The sequence below is a fragment of the Ornithorhynchus anatinus genome, chromosome X5, assembly GCF_004115215.2.
Source record: "Ornithorhynchus anatinus isolate Pmale09 chromosome X5, mOrnAna1.pri.v4, whole genome shotgun sequence".
Taxonomy (NCBI): domain Eukaryota; kingdom Metazoa; phylum Chordata; class Mammalia; order Monotremata; family Ornithorhynchidae; genus Ornithorhynchus; species Ornithorhynchus anatinus.
Genome location: NC_041753.1, coordinates 16,174,681 through 16,197,216, shown reverse-complemented (window position 1 = coordinate 16,197,216; position 22,536 = coordinate 16,174,681).

Sequence of the window (22,536 nt, the reverse complement as noted above, 5' to 3'; positions counted from 1 at the left end):
TCATCTAAATAATGGGCTACCCAATGAGAAGAGACTTCTGGGGAGAAATCCCAAACCTGTAACAATCACTGGCATTCACCAAGCACCTACTGTCTGCAGAGCACTGAACTAAACACTTGGGGAAGTACAACTGAGTAAGAGGTATAGAGGGCAAGGTCAGATTTGGAGGCTGAAGACTGGGCGATGAGGAAGAGGGTGCTGGGTAAAAATCAAAGAAACTTCAATAGGTGATTGGGTCGAGTTGTAATTCAGTTTGTTTTGAAGGCCAATGAGAGGCAGTGTCTCTCCCTCCTACTTAGATTGTGAGTCCCAAGTGGGGCAAAGGGCTTGTGATGAACTGTGGGAAGTTCATGAGAACCAATATAACAATATAACAGTCACATTCCCGGCCCATAACGAGCTTACAGTCTAGAGGGGGAGACAGACATTAATATAAATAGATAAATTACCACTATGTATATAAGTGCTGTGGGGCTGGGAGGGGAGATGAGTAATAATAATAATGATAATAATAATGATGGCATTTGTTATGCACTTACTATGTGCAAAGCACTGTTCTAAGCACTGAACACTGTTCTAAACTCCGGGAGCAAGTCAGGGTGATGCAGAAGGGAGTGGTTATTGTGTCAAGCACCATGCTAAACACTAGTGTAGATACAATACAGTCAGACAGGACAAAATCCCTCTCCCATATGACACAGTTTACATATGAGGAAACTGAGGCACAAAGAAGTTAAGTGACTTGCTCAAGGTCACACAGCAAATGATGGAGCCAGGATTAGAACCCAGGTTTCCTGACTCCCAGACCCGAGTTCCTTCCACTAGGCCACACTGCTTCTCCACAGCCTTTCCTTGGATCTCCACTCTTGTGAAGGTCAATAAAGTCAATCCTCTCCCTTATCATTATCAGTACTAATATGACTGATTGACCTGGGATCGCTTAACTGCTCTGTACTTCAGTTTCCTCATCTGTAAAATAAGGAAACTGAGGTAGGGTCTCTCCCTCCTACCTAGACTATGAGCCCCAAGTGGGACAGGCACTATGTCTGACCCACTTATCTTTTTATCTAAACCCAGAATTTAGTGCAGTTCTTACTTGGCACATAGTAAGCATTTAACAAATGCCATTGTTTCACCATTATTAGTATGTCATAGTTACATGCTGGCAGTTTGTTGTGTGCTTGGAGGAGGTGGATTGGTGTGGTTTCTAATGTGTGTGCTTCAACCCTGCTTGTAGAGAGTTTCCAGATTTTATCCTCTAAGTGTGGAGTGATAGAAAGAGGATGGGTCTCGGGTCTAGAAACTAGGGTTCTAGTCCCAGATCTGCCACTTGTCTGCTACAAGACTTTGTACAAGTCACTTAACCACTCTATGCCTCAGTTTCTTTGTGTGCAAAATGGGGATAATGATACTTGCCTTACTCTACCTAAGGATGTTGGAGGACAAAAATGAGTTAAGTAAGGTGAAAATGTAATAGGAATAAAGGTGTTAGAGAACATCAAAATATCATGACATCATCTCTGACCCCACTTCTCAGGTTCAATGCTGCCATGCCAGAAAGGGAGGAGATATTTATAAATATCCTGATGAAACCTGCCCCAGAACCAATGGGGTGCCTTGCTGGGGACCCAGCATGTACTGGTACCCTTACCCTGAACCTGGTTCTCTCTCCCACTTTTAGTGGTTCTGCCTCCACCCTAGGCCATACATGATACAGGGTACTGGAATCCCTGCCACATCCCCTGGCCTATCACAGGTTGGCTCTGAGAGCTATTTGGAAGTGTTTATACTCATAGGCCACTGGCTTCCAGCCTATGTACACAATTCAAAGAGTTAATGAAAAGAAGTGGGTATGGGGAAGAATGGGAATTCAGCTTTAAGACTAGGAACTCAGAGTGACAATATCATATGGTCACCTATAAATCCAGCTTTCTGCATCCTCTAAAGATCTTTAAGATGGATAGGAAGTTCTGTTAAAATGGGGATGGCCAGCAGGTACATGAGTCGTTTCAATTAATCTTGATGCAAGGGTAGAAAAGGAGGGAAAAACCCAAATGAAGAAAGCTAGTATATCCTTTCAGAGACTTGCTGAGTGTGGTGCCATTGAGACAGGAAGTAATGGACTAAACTGAAGGTCTTTAGAGTAATTGCAAAGTCCATCCTCCTACCCAGCAGAGGTATCTGGATTTTGCCAGTCAATTGAAGGAATTTATTGAGTACTTACTGTGTGCTAAGAACTGTATTCAGTGTTTGGGAGAGTAGTACAGTAAAATAGAGTTGGTAGACACACTCCCTACTCCAGCTCATTGTGGACAGGGAATGTATCTGTTATAATGTTATATTGTACTCTCCCAAGCTCTTAGTACGGTGCTCTGCTTACAGTAAGTGCTCATTAAATACAACTTACTGACTAAAAGACAAATCCCCACCCTCCAAAGAGCTTACAATCTAATGGATGCTCAGACTATCACTCTTTCCCAAGACAGAACGTGTCAGATGAATGGACAACAGCAGGATAGCTGAGCAGCTTTTTTATGGTGAGCTGACTGTATACGGTGAGGGGACTGTACACAAAATCAACAGAAGACATGTTTTTGATGCAAAATAAAGCCAAACCAAAGACTAGGTAGCATAGTTACAGACAGGAAACAGCAACAGCAGACGGGCCATGCTGTCGTTCAGCAATTAAAAATAAGGTCACAGTCTCAAAGCAGTGTGTTTAAGAAGATCATGATGCTAAGAGTCAGAATAAAAGCAGAGCCAGGCCTTGCAGATAGCAATTCAGCAAAGGATTCTCCGCAAGGGTGCCTGGATGTTTACTCATCCCTACAGAAGCTTTATGACCCCATCCATCCCATCCATACGACCATAACACTACTTAGTAGAGATGGAACTACCCTCACTGTCAAGGGGGAATCTTGTGCAGGTGGCAAGAACACTGCAATGAGTTTCTGAACATTCCTTCCAGCACTGAGGAGCCCTTCTGTAGCACAGAAAATGGGTATAAAAGTGAAGGTACATCCTAGCTTCAGTTTCAGTAGAAAGTATTACTGCTGTCAAAGCCCGGGAAAAAAATGATATAATAGTACCTGCCTCTTCCCATCTGACAGGAATGTTTTGAAGATAAAATGAGGCAAATGATATAAAAGTCCTTAGGAAAAAAAGGCTATACAAATCCAATTTTGTATATCTGCAAGGGACTGAGTCTGGGTAATTGGAAGACATTACAAGCAAAGATAAATTAGAGCTGTTTTTCTGGCAGCAGAAATAATTGTTCCATTGGATTGAAAGGTTTCAGAAGGTCTTCCTGCTTCTACCCACCAGTGATGCAATGTCCTATTGACTGAACACAGCTACTGGCCTCAGAGGAAAAGGTCACAGAGCTGAAAGCAGCCAAAGAGTCTATGACAATCTTTATCATCCTACAGGAAACTGGGAGGAATAAGGCAGTGTATTTGGATAGTGGTGGAGGTGGTCCTATAACTATAAAAAGTGCATTTAAACTGAGTAAAGAGTGACACTTAGTGGATAAAAAGCAACATCACACTGGACCTAGCCACAAGGGGATTATTCTACTTCTTACCCTACCTCCAGGAGAGCAAGGAAGTGCAGGAGAAAGTATCCATAACCTAATTGTTAAGAAGCCCAGAAGGAAGGGATGGTGTGTGTGGATGGGGGTTATTATTAGGAACAGTTAGGGATGTTTCAAGATACATGTAGTCAGATGTCTAGGAAGGTAGCCATCATACTGTTTCTCCAAAGCGTCCTTTGGCACTACTGCCAGTGGGATAGTTGGCTAGATCTATCGTTGTTCTAACAAAATATGGGATTCCATATGGCCTCTTGTTCTGAGATTAAATTGCACCCGAGACACATGATGAGTCTTTCACTATAGCTCTTGTAAAGGATTGCAAAGAAGTACCAGAAGGCTGGTACTATATGAAAGATAGGGGGAATGAATGGAAGTTGGTGAATTCAAAGATGTATGGACCAGGCATAGATGAAATATGCCTAATTTTAAATCCAAGGAGACATACCGGGGGCTAAAAAACCAGCTGGAATAAAACCTTAGAAGAATGATCACGTGAATTTAAGCACTTATCCTATCCCACCTTGATTACTGTATCAGCTTCCATGCTGACCTCCCTGCCTCTCCTCATTCCAATTCATACTTCATTCTGCTGCCTGGATTATTTTTCTACAAAAACATTCAGTCCATGTTTCCCCACTCCTCAAGAACCTCCAGTGGTTATGCGTCCACCTCCGCATCAAACAGAAACTCTTTACCATAGGCTTTAAAGCACTCAATCACATTGCCCCCCCCTAACATACCTCCTTCATTTCCTACTACAACCCAGCCCACACATTTCTTTATCTAATAGTAATAATAATGATGGCATTTGTTAAGCACTTACTATGTGCCAAGCACTGTTCTAAGCGCTGGGGTAGATACAAGGGAATGAGGTTGTCCCACGGGGGGCTCACAGTTTTACTCCCCTTTTTCAGATGAGGTAACTGAGGCACAGAGAAGTTAAGTGACTTGCCCAAGGTCACACAGCGGACAGGTGAATTAGAACCCATAACCTCTGACTCCCAAGCCCATGCTCTTTCCACTAAACCATGCTTAAAGCACTCAATCACATTGCCCCCCTCCTAACATACCTCCTTCATTTCCTACTACAACCCAGCCCACACATTTCTTTATCTAATAGTAATAATAATGATGGCATTTGTTAAGCACTTACTATGTGCCAAGCACTGTTCTAAGCGCTGGGGTAGATACAAGGGAATGAGGTTGTCCCACGGGGGGCTCACAGTTTTACTCCCCTTTTTCAGATGAGGTAACTGAGGCACAGAGAAGTTAAGTGACTTGCCCAAGGTCACACAGCAGACAGGTGAATTAGAACCCATAACCTCTGACTCCCAAGCCCATGCTCTTTCCACTAAACCATGCTGCTTCTCACTGCTGAAGCATTATCTCACTGTTGAAGCATAATCTCACCGCTGACCCCTCGCCCATGTCCTGTCTCTGGCCTGGAATGCCCTCCCTCTTCATTCCTGACAATCACTCTCCCCACCAAAAGGTCTAAGCCCACTAAGTCCTCATTTCCTCTTTTCCCACTCCCTTGTCAGCCTTGCATTTGTATTTGTACCCTTTATTCACATCTCTCTCAGCCCCACAGCATTGGGGCTATATCCATAATTTATATCCATAATTATAAATATATCCATAATTTATTTATATTAACGTCTGTCTCCCCCTCTAGAGTGTAAGCTCTTTGTGGGCAGGGAATGGGTCTACCAACTCTGTTATGTTGTACTCTCCCAAGTACTTAGTACAGTGCTCTGCACACCATAAACGCTCATTAAATATGACTGATAACCTGTTTACTCTTGGCAGATATTGCTTTTCCTGAATAATATGTTCTGAAGAAAATCAGGAGCAAACTCTAGAAATAACTGGAGTGGTGGATTCAATAGTGATGCTTTAAACTCTTGCCTCTACTAAGTTCCCGAGGCATAATGAGTAGGTTGACATTAGAGGAGCACAGTGTGTGGGCTGTAGGAGTTCAGGGCTGGAGATGTAGATTTTAGAATCATCCATATAGAGGTGGTAGTTGAAGAACTGAGAGATAGAGGAGGATTAGGATGGAGTAGAGGCCGTTGTATTTGACAAGAAGGAGATCATTTGTAACCTTTGAGGTGCCAGTTTCAGTGGAGTGAAGGGGATGGAAGACAGATTGGAAGGGGTCAGGGAGATAATTGGAGGAGAGTAACCTGAGACAACTTGCTCAAGGTTTTTGGAGAGGAATAGTAGGAGGGAGATGGGGTAATAACTGGAGGGAGCCGTGGGGTCAAAACAGGGGGTTTTTTAGGATAGGGGAGACATGAGCATGTTTGACAGCAGTCAGGAAAAGCCACTGGAGAGCAAACAGTTGAAGATGGCAGTCAGAGAGGGAAGAAGGGTGGGGACAAGTGCTTTAATAAAGTGTGAAGGGATGGGGTAGGAGGAACAGGTGGAGGGGGTGGATTATGAGAGAAGGCACGAGATCTCTTGAGATACTCCTAGGAAAGATGGGAGAGTTGAATATGAGGCCGGGGAGGGAGGGACTGAAGAGGAACAGGAGATATTTTAGGGAGCTCACACCCGATGATTTCAATTTTCTCAGTAAAGTAGGTGGCCAGGTCATTAGGGGAAAGAGATGGGGAGCAGGGAACAGGGACTTTGAGGAGGGGTTAAAAACATCTGGAACAACTCGGGAGGGCAATGGGCATGGGTGTCAATAAAGATGGAGAAATAATTTTGCCAGGCAGAGGATGGGGCAGAATTAAAGCACACAAGGATAAACATGAAGTGGATGAGGTTGGTCTGACACCTAGATTTCCACCAGCAGCTCTCTGAAGCTTGTGAGCACAGGAGTGAAGAAAGTAGACAGTGGAGGTGATCCAGGGCTGTGGGTTAGTGGTACGAGATCGATGAAGAGATAGAGGAGCAAGTGAGTTGAGTTCAGACATTTAAAGGGACCTTTATTTAAGTTTCTGGTTCCACCAGCAAGAACCTGACAGAGAGCCAGAACTTGAATCTCCACGTCTCCATCTATCTGGGCATACATCTTAAATGACCTCAAGTACTCCAAATCGTGGGGGGTAGGGTGGGGGGAGAGGGGCATTTAATTCATAATACTAATGTGCTATTCAATTCTTTGATCATGACAATGACACATAGATGGCACTGTAGAATACTCTCAGATTTGCAATGTTTACAAAATGCTGTTTGTGGTCTTTCTATATTTCAAAAATCTTACAAACAGTGAAGAAAACATATTTCCATTTAAGGCATTATTTTGAAATGGAAAGGAAGCCCAACTAGAAGTAAAACAATAATCAGCATGGGCCTGGAAGTCAGAGGACCTGGGTTCTAATCCTGTCTCCACCAGATTACTTGTCTGCTGAGTGACCTTGGGCAAGTCACTTAACTTGTCTGTGCCTCAGTTACCTCATCTGTAAAATGGGGATTAAGACTGTGAGACCTATGTGGGATGGGAATTGTGTCCAACCTAATTGCCTTTTATCTACGCCAGTGCTTAGTACAATACCTGGAAGAGAGTAAGTGCTTAACAAATACCATTAAAAAATAAGAAAGAATATTGAATCTGGAAAATAAGCCATACAAAGGAAACTGAACTCTGAATAAATGTTTGAATAGTACATAGTAGAAGAGACACTTGAGAGGAGTTTTTGATGATGATGGTGGTTAAATTGTAATGAAAAGAAAAATAAATGTACCATTGCTCCTTACCAACCCCTTCTTCCTAGAAATGAACAGAATGAGTCTTCATTTCAATGACTCAAGTACAGCCTAAGATTAGGATATGTCAATTAAGTCCTCAGTAAAAATTCTAACACCGTTTATTTGCTTTGATAGTATGCATTTGTAAAACAATTAGAGCATGAACAACAGAAGGGAAGAGTTGTGGGCACCATGAAATATGGAGTCAAGTAGTTGGAAAGAAAAAGAGGCATGACAGAAAGAGTTAGGGACAATGGGTGAAGTAGAGCAGAGAGGAAGAGAGATGAAGAGACACAGAGAGAGAAAAGAGAGTAAGAAGATAGGAGAGGAAGGGAGGCAGAGACATAGATCTGAAAGTGGAGAATGAGAGTAGCCAACCAGCTAAAGCTTTCTTTTTTTTTTTTAATTCAGCTACAGATGAATTGGAAAAAATACTCCAAGAAACTTTAGGGGCCTATATGGAAAATCTACACCTTCCTATTTCCCCCTACTAGCCTAGATGTTCTAAGGTGACAAAGGTACAAAAGAGGATAGGCCGCAGGGACTCTGCTAATGGATGCTTTGGAGGGAGGCTCTATTTGGTTCCCTCAGCAGAAATCCTGTTGGTGTACTTTCACAACACCTCTAGAATCTGTCCTTTACTCTCCATTCAAACTGATATTACACTGATCCAAACGCTTATTCTATTCCACCTTGACTATTGCATCAGTCTCCTCACTGACCTCTTTGCATCCTGTCTCTCTCCACTCCAGTCCAGGCTTCACTCTGCTGACCAGATCTTTTTTTTTTTTACTAAACTATTCAGTCTGTGTCCCCAACTCTTCAAGAACCTCTAGTGGTTGCCCTTCAAATTCTGCATCATATAGAAATTACACACCAACAGCTTTAAAGTACTCAATCACTTTGCCCCCTCCTACCTAAGCTTCCTCATTTCCTACTACAACCCAGCCTGCACACCTCATTCCTCTAAAGCCAACCTGACTCAGTGTACCTCCATCTCGTCTATCTTGCCACCAACTTCTCGCCCATCTATCTAGCAGGTCTCGGGTGGCTGTGTTTGCTGATGGCAGCTATTAAGAATTGGAAAATTCAAGGACTGTGATAAGAATAATAATAATCATCATTATTATTATGGTACTTGGTAAGGGCTTACTGTGTGCCAAGCACTGTCCTAAGCACTGGGATAGATACAAGTTAAGTAGGTTGGACACAGTCCCCGTCCCACATAGGGCTCACACTCTTAATCCCCATTTTACAGATGAGGTAACTGAGGCCCAGAGAAGTTAAGTGACTTGCCCAAGATCACACAGCAGACACGTGGCAGAACCGGGATTGGAACCCAAGTCCTTCTGACTACCAGGCCCGTGCCCTATCCACTAAGCCATGCTTCTGCAGACCCTGGACACTATACTGAGCTATTCATGGTGGCAATCAGGCTGGTCTCAAGCAATTATATTTGAGATATTCAATGTCTTCAACTCCAGTTTCTTTTGCTTTAGATACTTACCGTCTGATTAAACATTTTGGCAGTCTTCCCTCATTTCAGATATACACTAAAAGCAGGTGCAATTTGAATTAGCTATGTTTGGTTTGAATCCATCAGTAACTCAATACCAGCACAATAAGACCTAAGAGATTTTAAACAATTCAACTGCCCAGCTTAGAAAACTCTAGAGCTAGAGCTGGAGCAACAGAAACCAATTTTATGCATGAATAGGTTTGTGTGACAGTTTACATTTTAATTCTGTTTGCAAAGTGAATTGGTTTTCAAAGAAATCCTCAGATAACGTGGCTAATATTTGATTTCTGAAAGACTTAGAATATAACATTGCAATTTAATGTGGCTCATGCCCGGGGATTTTTACATAGCAGAAATCAATACCAGTTCCTGGGGCCACCCCCAGAATCATTTTCACCCTTGATAATATTTGCTGCTATTTTCTCACTGTCTCTACTGGGTTTTCTTCCTTACAGAATATGGAGTCAGAGCCAGGGTTTTAAAATGAATGATCCAAGGTTTCCATTGTAAGCAGTAACTTGTTTCCTCTTTCAGCACCAAGACCTCTAATTCTTAAATCCTTTGTCCCAAGCCATTTTGGAACTCTCTATCAAATCTCACCTTTCTTGATGCTCGCAACATCAGCCCCTCCACCAGACTCAACTCCCTCACTCCCCTGTCCCTCTTGTATCCCCAACCCTGAATTACCTGAAGAACTGTTGGCAGAACCAAGGCATCACGGCGATTTCTGCCATTTTAAATTCACCTCAGTTAGTCCCATCAATAAATGGTATTTATTGAGCAGCCACTGTGTGCAGAGCACTGTACTCAGCATTTGGGAGGTTACAATAGACTTAGCCAGAATGATCCCTGCCCTCAAGAAGTTTACTATACACGGGAAACGGAAACAAAAATGATTACAGGTAGAGGAATGTGTACATAAGTCTTCTGGGCAGGGAAGGGTTGGGAGGTGAGGGAAACGTGAGGGGAAAGTACCTAAGTGTTTAGATGATGTGGAAATGCTGAAGTGGGCAGAAGAGGGGAAATTAAGGTAGGGAGCTGAGAGACTAATCAGGGAAGGCTTTTTTTTTTTTTACTGGTACTTGTTAAGTGCTTAACATGCACCAAGCACTATATTAGACACTGGGGTAGATACAAGATGATCAGAGTGGACACAGTCCCTGTCCCAAATGGGGCTCGCAATTGAAGTAGGATGGAGTAGGTTTTCCTCCCCAGTTTACAGATGAGGTAACTAAAGCATAGAGAAGCAAAGTGACTTCTCGACGGTCACTAGAAAGATAGGTGACAGAGTTGGGATTAGAACCCAGGTCCTCTGACTCCCAGGCCTGTGCTCTTTCCACTGGCCATGTTGCTTCCAGAAGGGCTTTGAAAATATGGATAGCAGTGATCTACCAGATGTGGAGGAGGGAGGTCCAGGAAGTTGGAAAAGAGTGAGCATGACAGCAGTGGTGAGAGAGATGAGAATGAAGCACAGTTAATAGGTTGGCTTGAAAGGAGGAAAATGTATGAGATGGGGTATAGGAGAGGAGTGAGGATAAGTATTGGAGGAAAGAGAAGCAGCTTGGCCTAGTGAATAAAGCACAAGTCTAGGAGTCAGAAGGCTCTGGGTTCCGATCACATCTCCACCAGTTTACTTCTCTGTTGGGTGACCTTGGGAAAGTCATTTCACTTCTCCTTGCCTCAGTTATCTCATCTGTAAAATGGGAATTAAGACTGTGAGCCCTATGTGGGACAGGGACTATGTCCAACCTGATTAACTTGTATCTACCCCAGCGATTAGTCAGTCAAATAGTAAGTGCTTAACAAATACCATAAAAAATACATGTATATTATATTACATATAAAAATAGAAAGAGTCCTTAGTTGGGTGTGGACCTTCAGTTTTTACACTTCATCACTGGTAACCATGGTTCCCCACAAGGAATTTATCTTCTAACAGTGGAGACTGACAGAAAAATGCTCACAAATAGGGTAATCAGAATACATAGTTGAATGTCCAATTAAATAAATATATATACTCCAGATATGGAGGTGACCTAGCAGCATTGTGCAAAACTAGAATACCTGATGAAGGAAAACTTACAGAGGTGGGTGCTGGATACACCTTTTTCTGGGCCCGCCTTCCTTCTTCAGCATGAAATCATTCAAGTGTTGACCTCTCTTAGTCTTTGGCCTCCTGAATCTGCCCAGAGGCATAAGGGAGATACTGAGGATCTGCTAAAGCCAGCCAAAGTGCTTTCCTGTCATCGTTAGCATTTGGGCCCCAGGACTGCCAAACAACAATGAAGAGAAAGCAAAATTCTAAAAAGATCTAGTGCCTCCGGTCACATGTTCCTACTTTATTATGTACTATAGTTATTTCCTGGGTCTTAAATGATGCAGTTGATATTCTAATCATGCTGACCTTTTCCTTAAAAGATGCTCGGATGTTATCATCATAGAATCTTTCTCCAATGCAGGTATCTGATGAACTCAGTTATTTCTCCCTGTGGAAAACTGAACTATGTTTGCTTATAGAATTATGTATTTGCCAGGGCTAGTTGCAAAAGAGATCTCTTCCAAATCCCTGCTTTCAATGGTGCAAAACCAAGAGAGCGAAAAATCAATCTGTCATGTGGAGATTCGCAAGGACAGCCGGACAATTCCACCCTAAAAATAACAACAAGTCACTAGCACAAGCATCTGTCAACTATCTCTCCGTGCCTGGGATTGTGCTTGGCCTAATCAAAGTGAGTTAAACAGACTGGTGTCTGTGTTAATGGAACAAATTACCGGTGCAGATAGGATTCACACAAAGCAGTCCCAATTTTCAATTTGTTAGCAGAAACATATCTTCCCCTACACACCCCCACATATGGCAGACTACATCATCAATGAATCCTTCATCACCTACAGTGCCTGGCACATAGTAAGCACTTAACAAATACCATAATTATTATCATTACTATTGGATACAGTGGGCAATGAGATGATGGAAATTAGCAAAATTGACATCTCACCTAAAATTTGATTTAGTACTTCCCAATGAATAAGGGAGCTTATCAATCAATCATATTTATCTGGTGTTTATTGGGTACAGAGGACTGTACTAAGCACTTAGAGTACAATATACAGAGTTGATAAAAATGTACCCTGCCCACAATGAGCTTACAGCCTAGAGGGAGAAACAAATATTAATATGAATTAATTAGGGATATGTACATAAGTGCTGTGAGGCTGAGGGAGGGGTGAACAAAGGGTGCAAATTCAAGTGCAAGTGTGATACAGAAGGGAGTGGGAGAAGAGGAAATGAAGACTTAGTTGGGGAAGGCCTCTTGGAGGAGATGTGCCTTCGATAAGGCTTGAAAGTTGGGGAGAGTGACTGTCATCTATGAAGAGGGAGAGTGTTCCAGGCCAGACGCAGGACATGGACAAGAGGTCGGGGATTAAGTAGATGAGATTGAAGCAAAATGAGTAGGTTGGCATTAGAGGAGCAGTGTGCGGGCTGCATTGCAGCAGGAAACCAGGGAGTTGAGATAGGAAGAGGCAAGGTGATTAAATGCTTTAACGCCAAGGGTAAGAAGTTTCTGTTCAGTGTGGAGGTGGATGGGCAACAACTGGAGATTCTTGAGGCGTGCTAGAACATGAATTGAATATTTTTGTAGAAAAATGATCTGGGCAGCAGAGTAAAGTATGGACTGGAGTAGGGAAAGACAGGAGGCAGGGAGGTCAGCAAGGAAGTTGATGCAGTAATCAAGGCAGGATAGGATAAACACTTGGATTAACATGGTAGCAGTTTGAGTAGAGAGGAAAGGGTAGATTTTTGGGATGTTTGAAGGTTGTACTGGCAGGATTTGGTTTGCAGATTCAACATGTGGGTTGAATGAGAGAGCTGAGTAGAGGATAACAACCAAGGTAATGGGCTTTTGAGACAGGAAGGATGGTGGTGTTGTCTACAGTGATGGGAAAGTAAGGGTTGGAAGATGAGGCATTCTCTTTTGGACATTAAGTTTGAGGTGCCAGAGAGACATCCAAGTAAAGATGTCCTGAGGGCAGGAGGAAACACAAGACTGCAGAGGAGGAGAGAGACAAGGGTAGGAGATGTCGATTTGGGAATCATCCACATAGAGATGGTAGTTGAAGCCTTGGGAGTGAATGAGTTCTCCAAGTGTGGGTGTAGATGGAGAACTGAAGGGGAACCAACACTGAGCCTTGAGAGACTCCCATATTTAAGGGGTGGGAGGCAGAGGAGGAACTCACAAAAGAGAATGAGAAGAAGCAGCCAGAGAAATAGAAGAACCAGGAGAGGACAGTGTGAACAAAGCCAAGGTTGGATAATGTTTCTAGGAGAAGAGGGTGGTCGACAGTGTCGAAGGCAGCTAAGAGGTTGAGGAGGATTAGGATGGAATAGAGGCCATTGGTTTTGGCAAGAAGGAGATCACTGGTGACCTCTGAGAGGCAGTTTCTGTAGAGTGAAAGGGGAGGTAGCCAGATTGGAGGGGGTCAAGGGGAGAATTGGAGGAGAGGAAGTGGAGCTTGAAGGAGGGAAAAGTGCAGTGAAGGAGAAACAGCAGAGAGAAGGAAACTATACTTACATTCTGCTGAGAGGAAGAACAGAAAGTAAACAGCTTGTGGAGACAGGTTTGTAGAGGGGTAGAGGCAAGCTGATCAACTGTTTGAAGGGCATGCCTAAGTAAATATGAATATATATATATATATATATATATATACAATATACACTTCCCACTTTATATATACTTCCCAAGCACTTTTACTAAGTGCTTGGGAAGTATAATTCAACAGAGTTGGTGTTGGTAGGTGTGAGTCCTGCCCACGGGGAGTTCACAATTTACACCATATATCTCCAGCTATTCTTGGTATGTGAAAGTGAGGCTATCAATGGTGACATCCTAACAATATGTGTTCCTGAAAAGATGTATGTGTAACTGATATTCCCATCCATACTCTGTGCACATCCTTTGCCGCCCTGATATCTTTGCCATCTGTAATGCTTGTTGCTGCTTATAAATCTGGTTCTAGGTATTTCTATCTTTCCCAAACCTCCACTAAGAACAGCAGTTCCTCTCCTGGTTGAAATACACAACGCTAGTCTATCCGCTGCAGTAACTTCCCATAGTCTACTGCTCTGTCACATTGTTTGAGGCTGTATTTTACTGTGCCTTTAAATTGTTGATTCTGTTTGGGAATCCTGAGGTCACTTATTGACTTACATGTCCCGGCCAATGAAATTATGTTGTGATGAGCTTTGCCTCAATGTCAGTGAACTGACTACATCCCAGGCCCCCGTTGCTGGTAATCTTGGTTTATCCTGATGGGAGGTCACTGAACAATGATGAAGCACAGCGGTGCCCAGAATTATGTTATGTGATGAACAACTACATAAATGCACATTGCACATACATGACAAGTATTATACTTGAGAGTTAGAAGGCCTGGGTTCTAATCATGGGTCTGCCACTTACCTGCTGTGAGATCTTGGGCAAAATATCTTCTGTGCCTCATCTGCAAAAGAGGGATTCTATACCTGTTCTCTCCAGTACTTAGGCTGGAAGACACCTGTGGAACAGGTACCATGTCTGACCTGATTATCTTGTATCTTCCCCAGCGCTTAGTACAGTGTTTGGTACATAGTTAACACTGAAAAGATATGATTATTATTATTACTTAATATTAAAATTACACTTTAAGCAAAACTACATTAACTACTTAACCAAAGACTCCTTTCAGAATGAGGGTCCACCTATTACCATGATGTAGCTAATGCAATGTGCTGGGCAGACTGAGCATTGTTGCTGGGTCAGAATAAAGGAAAGTTTGACATCCAAAAGTGTTTTATAAAATGTGTCAATAAAGAAAACACAAACAGAGACACCATTCTTTTTTAAAGCTCTATAAATACTCCTCCGAGCCCCAGATATTTAGAGCTTTAGAGGCCTTTTACAAGAAACTCGGCAAGAAGATTAAACCAAGTTCTACATGTTGCTAAGCATCAAAAATGACCTGTTCTGAAAAACTTTCTGCAAGCAATTTTGGATGAATCTAGGGAGTGTTTTCATCACAATTTGCTTTGTCTTTGTGATGGACAGTTGTCCATCAAGGAAAAATTCTGAGCAAATACTGTAGTGTTTGTTTTGATACCTCGACACTAACACCCTATGAATAAAGAAAATATTTTCCAGGACTCCTGTACACCTAAGATCCCAATTTTATATTCTACCCAAATTAGTTGCAACAGATTCTGCTAACCATAAGGTGGAAGAGACACAATCAGCTAAAGGATGTTCTCAGTCTTCCTGGACACCTGTGCTGTCTCACTGGTAATGCATGCTCAGCCCCTTCCCTTCATCTTGGGCTTTGCTCCTATTCTGCCTTGCAACACCACAGTGGGAAGGAAACCAGCAGCCACAGCACGTGGTCAACAGACATTGTAAAACACTGGGAAGGTCAAGGCAGTTGCATGACTGAAGCAGTCAATATGGTTGTGACTTCTGGACTCCAAACCACGAGGAGCCTTACACCTTCTAGCTCTTCTAGTCACAGTACCGTTCTACTTATTTGTGCTTGTCTCTCATGTTGTTTTACTGGTTTTTATTATTTCATCTCTTCTTGTGTGTCAGTGGCCAGTCTCCTCCCCCCTCTTTATTCTTAGATTGTGAACTTCTTGAGAGACTATATCTAATTCCCATCAGTGTATTCTTTCCCAGAGCTTAGTACTTTACTAATAATAATTAATGATTATGGTATTTGTTAAGTGCTTACTATGTGGCAGGCACTCTAAGCACTGGGATGGATACAAGCAAATCAGATTGGACACAATCCCTGTCCCGCATAGGGCTCACAGTCTTCATCCCCATTTTACAGATGAGTAACTGAGGCACAATGAAGTGACATGCCTAAGGCCACACAGCAGACAAGTGGCAGAGCTGGAATTAGAACCCATGACCTTCTGACTCCCAGGCCAGTGCTCTACCCACTATGTCATGCTGCTCCTCTACCACTACTATTAATTACTATTATTTATCAAATTTTACACATGCTTCAATGAACATCATCAGCTCACCTGGCACCCACAGATTTTTATAATCTTCTAACAGTGGAGCCACCTTTGTGCTGAACTAAGTATGCACACCGAGTTCTTCCATAATGAGAGGGTTGTGTTCTCGCTAAACCCCTACTCAGGAAAAGTCACGCTCTATAGCACTCACCTGCTCTGACACTGCATGCATGCAAAAAGTGGCTCAACAAGCTCAGAGAGGCTCAGGTTGTTGAAAGAACATTCCCTAATTACCTAAAAGCATTCTAACAAAATAAGTAGTGCAAAACACTCATTAAGGCAGAACTGAATATATGACACAGAATCTCACTGTCAACAATGTCATCTTCAAACATGTCCTACTACTACCATCATGTAGGTAGTATTATTATGTTTATAATTTTATGATATAAAATTATAATATATAATTTTACATATTATTTTATAATAATAATATTCTGGAATGGTAAACACAGGACAGGCTCTAATTTTTCTTACCGATTTCAGGCAGGAGGATGTCCAAATGAATACCACAGAAAATAAAATGGCTATGCTCTTCTTCCACTGGAATCTGATGAAAACAGCCAGAAAGGAGAGGGGAAACAAGGAAATTTTCTATGGTGAATGGCTGAGGCAGTGCTGCCTAATGGATAGAGAATGGACCTCAGAGTCAAAGGACCTGGGTTATAATCCTGGATCTGCTATTTATCTGCTGTGTGATCTTGAATAAGTCCCTTTGCTTCTCTGGGTCTCAGTTACCTCATCTGTAAAATGGGAATTAAGACTGTGAGCTCTATGAGGGACAGGGACTGTGTCCAATCTGATTAACTTGTATCTACCCCTGTTCTCAGTACAGTGCCTGGCACCTAGTAAGCGCTTAACAAATACCATAAAAAAAGGCAAATTCATTTTCTATTCTAAATGCTGAATACATGGTCACCATTGCATCACACAACTAAGATACTTCTCATTGCCCAGCTCTTAGTTTTCCCCCTAAGATTTCTAATTCCCTCATCTTCATTTGATTACAAGAATCATCCATGATCCCGGAGATGCAGTGGGTTAAATGATTTTTCACACAGCACCTAACCTCACTGCAGCTCCATCCCTTTCCCCTTGAGGTGGGAGTTTCCAGCTTCACCACTCCCTGGAATGAACTATGCCATCACCCCTCCTCATGTATGGAGCGCTCAATCAAAACCCAGGCAGTGGCAGGGAGGGGTGGTTTGTCTTGCACATATTTCTCTTACTGTCCCCTATAAAAGCCAGTGAGTTCTTAAATAATTCCAGGGCTGTAGTACAATGGCAGTCCCCATCCAATATAGCCAAGTAATTCTGTTTTACAGAGCATAGTCAAGGCATAGATGACTTTGACAGGCATGCTGAATGTTTGAAAGATTGTTCTGGAAAATACTTTACAAGGCCTCTGGTCAGGTGTCCACATCTAGGCCCAAAATCTAGGTCCCTTCCATACTAACAGGGAATGGCTTGTTCGGATTAAAGATAGGGAGTGAAGAGAAACTGGAGAAATGACTCAGCCTTTCACCTTTTCTAACCACCCCCACTAAGCAAACATATTTACCCCTTACAAACTGAATTCAAGAAAACCAATTGAAGAATTGCTGAGATTGAAATGCAAACAGTATTGCCAGGAAATTCCAATTTCACACTCAGTGTTTTGAGATTTGTCCTGCCCCATTGCAGGAAGCCTACCAGATGAGTCTGATCTTTACTTGTTTGACTGTCACTGTCAGCACCTTAATACGATATAGCTCATCGAAGAACTGCTTTTGTGTTTTCTTCCTCTCCATCAAATCAATAATCCTGATAGCAGGATTCATTTGCTTAGCTCCCAAAGATACAGACTGAAAAGTTTGATCAATAGTGGGGGTGGGAAGGGTGGGGAGGGGTGGGGACAGCAAGGGAAGGGGAAGGGAGGTTACTGAAGGAAAATATGAATCTTTACACCCAACTATGATTCTAGCTTCTCATGTTTTTTTCACAGAATTGATAGTTTCCAGTGGAGGCAAATAGATGGCTGGGAAGAACTGTATTGTAATCAGTTTCAAACATGAAAGGCATAATGGAGAAATATTGTAGGCAGTGTGCTTTAATGGGGAATATATTTCTTGATAAAAATAAATAGTGCCATTGGACTGACAGGACATGGATCGCATCATCTAGTGATGTCAATCAGGCAATGAATCTCTATCAAACACCTGCTGAACACAAGACACTCAGCTAGGCATGCTGGTCTTTAAGTGGAAACTCACTGAAAGGTTTTGTACAATTAAGTAGCAATGCCTAGTAATAACATACCACTGCAGATATCCTGGTAATTATGACTCAGGTAATGGTTCACTAATATCCCCTCCAGTTTAGAAGACAGAAACAATCAACCACCATTCAAGAAATTGGCAATACAATCATGATATCAATATAATCATAATAATTAAGAAAGTATCCTGCTATCACCCATGGCTCTTATATTCCTCTCAGTCCAGCATCAGAGAGGGAATCTGACAGCCTGGTGAATACTAGTGAGCTAGTCCTGAAGGCATTCAGCAGCTCTGGCTGAAAAGTATGGGGTCAACATATTGGTCATCCTTCTTCTAAAAGCTTGGGTGGCAATTATAACCAAATTAAAGCAGTGGCACCATTTCCAAGCCTCTGTTCCATGCCCAGCAAGAAGTACCAAACTGAAAAAGAAAAAGTGGTGTCTCTCCCATCTTGCTTGATTTAAATTCTGTTGCCTCCCAACTATTCCAGCTCTGGCATAAAACCTAAATCAGGATCAAACATTATGAACCCTGGAGCTGAAAAATAAACCTAATTTGTGAAAGAGCAAAGCATCTGTTAAAGTAGGATTACATTAGACAGACCCAAGGCCTCCCCAGAAAAATAGACAGCCACAAGCTAGGTGATGAATGTGTTAATTGTGTGCTGTTTTCACCAGACTGGGGAGCAGTTTAGAACAGCAAGCCATGACACTTTAATAAACATGGGTAGTAAATGCATTGATATTTCACTCTTCAAGTATTTTCTCCTCAGCTAGTTTTTCCCTAGTTTTGCTGAAGGGACTGAGGAGTCTGCAGTTTGCTTTCCAAAACCTCTTAAAAAATGCATTAAGCTTTTCAAGAACAATTTTCTAGGCACAACCAGCCCTTGGGAGATGATATTTTGGAAGATTAGAGTCCCCAGCATGTCATTACCTAGTGGTTCCCTTGGCCAAAGGACTGCAGCACCAATACAATCAATTGCTGCTTTTCATTTACTTTTTTTATTCTGTTATTGTCTATCCAGCAATTTTAGCATTCTTGAGGCTCTTATTTTGTGACTCTATATTTTCAGGATGTGCAATGTCGCTCTTCAACTCCATTCAAAAACTAAATTGTAGTTAAGAGCAATTACTGAACCTAACCCATCAATGAGCATGTAATCCATAGATGAGGTATGAGGTATATCTAGCTGTAGGAAGCTGGAGGATGGATTATTCACAAGGAACTCCTCATTCAATTGGCTAACAGAGTTGCCTTGGTTATCACAGTTAAACAGGCTACTGTAAATTAAAATGATAAAATAAAGACTACCTGTCATTTGGGTATATGATGCAGAACACATAAGGTAGGAAATGAGCTCATATATCAACAAGTCCATTTATTCAGTTATTGAACTTTCATATTCAGTAGTCACAGAGTGATTAATCAGAGTGAAAGTCTGGACTTATTACATAAAATATCAATCACAGCCAAGATGATGAAGGACAAGGAGCTTCTGTTTGATAAGCATGAGGAAACCAAAGAGAAATGATTGAAAAAGTTCAATGAACACAATAATGAAGTTAATTTTATAGTTCTAAAACAAGCCAGATCCTAAATATATGTGTATTTTTGCAGAGAAAGACCTTGAACTGTAACTTTCAGATCCAAGTTCCAGCACTGACTGAGAGAACAGATTGAGAGGAAGAATTCCAACCAACTGACAGATCAAAATGCAGCAGACCAGACAGGATTGTTACAGCATGACTGATGCAGGGATCAACACCAAGAACTCTATTCTGGATTCATAGACTTTATGAAAACATTTGACGCCACTAGGAGATGGGGTTTTGGCAATGACTAAACATATCTGGCATCCCCAACTAGGTCACTGAAATCCTTAGCCTACTCCCAAATTGCAGGATTGACTGAGCCATAGTTGTTGGTGCCCAGTCTGACCCTTTCCTCAGCACCACTGGAGATGAGCAGGGCTGTAGAGTGAACCCAGTCCTCTCTTTGCTTTTTTTTAATGGCATTTGTTGAGCACTTACAATTTGTCATGTACTGTCCTAAGCACTGGGGTAGATACAAGCTAACCGGGTTGGACATAATCCATGTTCTACATGGGGCTCACAGCATTAATCCCCATTTTACAGATGAGGTAACTGAGGCACAGAGAAGTGAAGTAACTTGCCCAAGGTCACACAGCAGACAAGGGGCAGAACCAGGTCCTTCTTACTCCCAGGCCCATGTTCTATCCACTAGGCTAAGCTGCTTCTCTTGCCGCCATCATATTGAGCACATAGTTTATACAGAGCAGTGTACTAAGCACTGGTAGACCATGCTTGTAGATGTAACAGAAATCTTGAAGCTGGGATCAGAGTACATAGCCAATCCACAGGAAGCTCTTCCACTTCAACACTCTTTGAGCATCAGTGAAACTTTTTGAAACAATCATGCAGCTACTGTATTCCAACAACTGCTTTGGAACGCATATCCCAAAAGACCTACCTCTTCATCTCTGACCTCTCTTATTCTCTGCAATCTTATATTTCTTCCTGCTTTCGGGACATCTCTAGTTGGATGTCCCACTGACTCAAACTTACCATGTCCGAAAGAAAACTCCTCATCTTCCCACCCACACCATATCCTCCCCTTTTCTTCCCCATCACTGTAGACAATACTATCTTCCTTGAAAACCTTGGCATCATCCTCAATTCATCTCTCTCATTCAACACACATATTCACTCTGTCACCAAATCCTGTCAGTTCTACCTTCCCAACATCGCTAAAATCCGCCTTTCTTCTTCATCCAAACTGCTACTGCAGATCCGAGCACTTATCCTATCCTGTTGACTACTCCATCAGCCTGTCCAGTCCTATAGACAGTAAGCTCGTTGTGGGCAAGGAATGTGTCTACCAATTCTATCGTATTGTACTCTCCTAAACACTAAATCCCCTCACAGGGTCACACCTGTAGAGTTTCCAGGACTCTACCCATCTCGGCTACAGGAGGGAGCGTCAAGCAGAGGAATATCCATTCCATTCCTAGCTTGGGCAGTGGCTAGCAAGTGGAAGGCAATCTGCTACAAGTCAAACCTCACCTGTGCTGGGCAGCAGCAACATGGGAGAGAGTCAAGGGCAGAGACTTATTTACTGCATGGAAGGAGGCAATGGTAAACCATTTCCGTATTTTTACCAAGAAAACCCTATGGATACACTATCAGAATGATCACAGATGGAAGTGGGGTGTTCTGGGAGAGATGCGTCTATGGTATCGCTATGGGTCGGACACAACTCGACAGCATAACACAACAACAATAAGCACTAAATGCTCAATAGATACCATTGATGATTATGATAAAAATGAATACTATTGACAGATTGATCGATTGACGTAAGAACTTCGTATTTCCCACCAGCCCCACAAACAGATTAGATCCATTACACCAAGACCCAATGCAACCTACTTTTCTCTGTGACCCCACCTAGGCCATGGGCTGCCCTCTGCCCTCAATCAATCAATCAGTGGTATTTATTGAGTGCTTATTGTGGTCAGAGCAGTCAGTGAGTTAATCATATTAATTGGGAGATTACTGCGTGCAGACCACTATACTAAGCACTTGGGAGAGTACAATATAACAATATAATTCATCCATTCATTCAATCATATTTTCTGAGCACTTACTGTGTGCAAACCACTATACTAAACTTTCGGGAGAGTACAATACAACAACCAACAGATGCCCTCCCTGCCCACATGATCTTAGAGTCTAGAGGGGGAGACACTGATATAAATAAATAAATTATGGTACAACAGAGTTGCTAGATATGTTCCCTTTCCACATGGAGCCTAGAAAAAGGCTACCTTACGCCATTCCTCCTCTCTTACATTGGGTCTGGCCTCTCTTGCTCCCTAGGCCAGACCCCATGACCATGGTACCATCTCCTTAGTGCTTCTTTCTTTTTCCCCACTTTCATGTTGCCCCAGTGTGCTCCCCTCAAGCTTTCAGAGACTATTTTTAATCTCTCAGCAACACTGGCAAATATAAGAAGAGGGGGCAAAGTGCTGTTGGGATGGCTACAGGGGATGGAGGAAGAGTAAAGGCCTGAGGATAAGAAGCCCTCATGGTAGAGGGGGAAAACCTGAGGGTGGGGACCTGGAGCAGCTGCCCCTCTTTCATCTAAAGTATTAATTCCTTCCCACTACAATCATGCTATTTTGGGCAAGAAAATTGACTGTTGTGAGTACCTAATCACCAGGCAAAGCAAAGCTGTTAGCAACACATCCCAGCAGAGCTGAGGGGGCGAAGGTTTGGGCAAAAACAAATAAATAGAATAACTCCTACTAAGCAAGCAGTAGAAAATTTGATCAATGAATCCAATGTAGCCATCAGGTTGCCAAATACAAGGAAATTATTTCAACTACATTCAC